This window comes from Fukomys damarensis, unplaced genomic scaffold (assembly GCF_012274545.1).
Source record: "Fukomys damarensis isolate Sample0158 unplaced genomic scaffold, DMR_v1.0_HiC HiC_scaffold_39, whole genome shotgun sequence".
Classification (NCBI taxonomy): domain Eukaryota; kingdom Metazoa; phylum Chordata; class Mammalia; order Rodentia; family Bathyergidae; genus Fukomys; species Fukomys damarensis.
Window position 1 is genome coordinate 113748911 of NW_022900951.1, and position 3025 is coordinate 113751935.

The 3025-nt window shown below is 44.6% G+C and overlaps 1 pseudogene; it reads right to left on the minus strand.

Moving 5' to 3' along the window:
• Positions 1-206: 206 nt before the first annotated feature.
• On the minus strand, positions 207-965 carry LOC104873713 (annotated as a pseudogene).
• Positions 966-3025: the final 2060 nt, after the last annotated feature.

Sequence of the window (3025 nt, forward strand, 5' to 3'; positions counted from 1 at the left end):
AGGCTGCCAGACCTCTGACTGGCACTTCTGGCTTGCTGTTGTCCTTGGAGAAATCTGGACCTGAAACAAAGGAAGTCTGTAATCTGAATGCTCCTTTATCATGGTCACCCTGGTGTGCTTGATGGGGCGGTAGACATAAACGGAATTTAAAGGCAGGGAAGACTGCAGAGTAGAAAGGTGATGTGCCACAACCTCCTGACAGTGAATCAACTGGGAGCTATCCGTGTGTGCTTTCTGGAGCAGTTCAACTGTAAGAGGAAGCCAATTGGGAATGAGTTTCTCCATTTCCAAACAAACCATGGCCAGAGCAATCATGGAAACTTTGAATTGCACAAGTTAGTTGTAGGCCATACAGTGAAGTAGCTGTTTGGCAAGGACTGCCAAATGCTGAGATGGGCTCAATTTGAACAAACTGAAAAGTAACCAAGGCCTAGTTGACACTGCAATGGCGTGGAAAATGTGAAGAAAATCCAGTGGTGTTGCTGTGTGATGATTCCAGTTCAACTCACCCAAAATAATTCTCTCCATTCTCAAAATTTCAGAAGAGGAACACCCACAGAAACTGTCTGTTGCCAATACCTTCAGTACTGGAATTTTCTCATCCTCTTCAACAGTCTTAGCAGCTAGGAAAAAGCAGCCAATTGCAATACAACTCAAGTATTTTGGGTGGGTCTTTACAGTAGCTAAAAACCCGTCCAAAAGACTGCTGGCCAGAGCAAATGTTTCTGGGTACAGGTTGAATTGGTACTTGAGTTTGGCTAGCTACTGGATTACTTCATCTCTCTGGGATCGAGAAACACTCTGATCTGTAGGCATTTTCGGCACCTTCACTTTCCACATCTGGGCTTCCCTAGAGATTGCCTTTTCCAATAAGAAAGACAAGCTTGGTTTTCCAAAGGTCCTGGAACCTTCATGATATCCTTTGGATTTGCCTGCCACCCAGCTTGATGTAACCACCTCCTCCTCCCAGGGGTGACACAGAGGCGACACAGAGGCATCCGGGACGTCACCTCCTCCTTCCCTCCGCGCTGGGCAGTGAGGGGCGAAGCGGGTCCAGGCCTGGCCCGGAGCGCGAGTGGGACACGGGTCATCAGTGACTCAGTTCCATGACGACCCCAGGCCTAAGGCTGGCACCACCGCTGGTGACCCAGTGAAGTGGGGGCTCCCTCTCCTATAGGGTGGTAGGGGCAGGGGAGAGTGGGGATGGGACTGGTTCAGCCCCTCCTGGTGGTGGGGGTAGGCCCTCCTAGGGGAAATGGTGGAAGGGGGAAGGGGAAAAAGAAAAGAAAAGGAAGGGGGAAGAGGGATAAAAGAAAGAAAAGGCAAGAGGAACGTGCCAAGGAGGCTGGGGAGGGGCTATGCAAAAATTTTAAATGAGAAAAATGAGAAAAATCAGTAATTAGCATCACTTCTGTCAAAAGACTTTCTGAACATGAGGCTATCGTACTTAGATATTATTCTGACCTTTAATAACCAATGCTGTACATTTTACACAATAACCATGGGCGCTTGTTCTGTCATTAATGCTGAGCTGGTGCCTGTTCCAGTCTTAGATGATTACTTGCCATAGGACTTGGAAGGCAGTGACAGTAACATAATCTAAGCTAGGTCTATATAAAAGACTTTTCTCTTTGGTGGGTCAGAAGACACAGCAGCATTTTGGGGCCAGCATTGTAGATGTGAAGTCTCTGTGGAGCAGATGTGAGAAGTTTGCTTGAGGATATACAGACTCTGTGACCTGCCTAAAAGTTGCTTTTTACAATAATCTGTCAAGATCATCTTCTTTATGTATCTTCATCTCTCTTAAAAGTAGAATATTTCATAACCAAATTGATAACCTCCTGGGTCACAGAATGTGGGTGTCTGTCTGTAAATTGAATTATTGCCTTAAGGGCCAAAGTGTGGCTTTGCTAATTTATTTGTCTCCTGCCTTCAAAATCTTCCCCTTCACATCCTTAGCTTCTCTTTTGACTTTCTAGTGGTTAGAGACATTTTTTTTTTGTGGTTATTTTTTTATCCAGAGAGTTTTCCTGTCAAATCTATGCCACTACTTATTCTCTTACCTGGAGCAAGTTTGTTGATTGGATGATTTCAAAAATTTACACAACTGAGGTTTAGAATAAGAACTTAGAAACTACATTGCAGGTTTTAATGAAGATATCTCTATTGCTTATTGACATATTGTACCTTTATCTGAGTTGGAAGAGGTCCTGTTCTGCACAGAAACAGCTCTGTGCTAAAGGTATATGGAGGAAGAACTGGATTTCACTCCACTTACCAATGGTGCCGAGTACCCTTGTGCACTGACTAAGTGGTGCATCCATGTGCTGTGACTTGTTCTCTGTGCACCAGTCACCAGGCCAGAGCTCCCTCTGAGCCCTTGGCATTAATGCATTGTCTGTTGCTACGAGCAAATACCAGAGGCTGGATAATTTGTAAAGAAAACAAGTTTATTTAACTCACAGTTAGAGAGATCCACAAGCACACATCTTGGTGAGGGCTCCCTTGGTTACAGCACAACATAGAAAGGAAAAGGGCCAAGTTGGTTTAGTGATTTTGGTTTATATCAGCCCACTCTTGAGAACTAACTGTGTCCACATGAACTACTTTGTTTCTTTCAAGGATGACATCCCCTGTGATCTAATTACCTTCCACTAGGCCCATCCTTTTAAAGGTTTTACCAGTTAACTCCACACTAGGGAGACTAAAGATATAAACGTTTGGGGGGGACACTTCAAATTATATTCACACCACAGCACCTTCGTTAGAGGTTTCCTTTTGAATAAAGTTTTAGGAATAACTGACAAAGGCATTTGCCATGTCCAATGGCTACACATGGTGCACACCTGGATTCCCAGCTACTAAGGCAGCTGAAACAGAAGGACCACAAGTTCAATAGAAGACTAAGCAAAACTTTGGCTTGAAATAAATAAAAGCACTGTGAATGTAGCTCAGGAGTAAAGCATGGTGCTCGGGATTTAGCTCAGTGGCTCCACCTGCCTTGCAAGCACGGACCTGAGTTTGA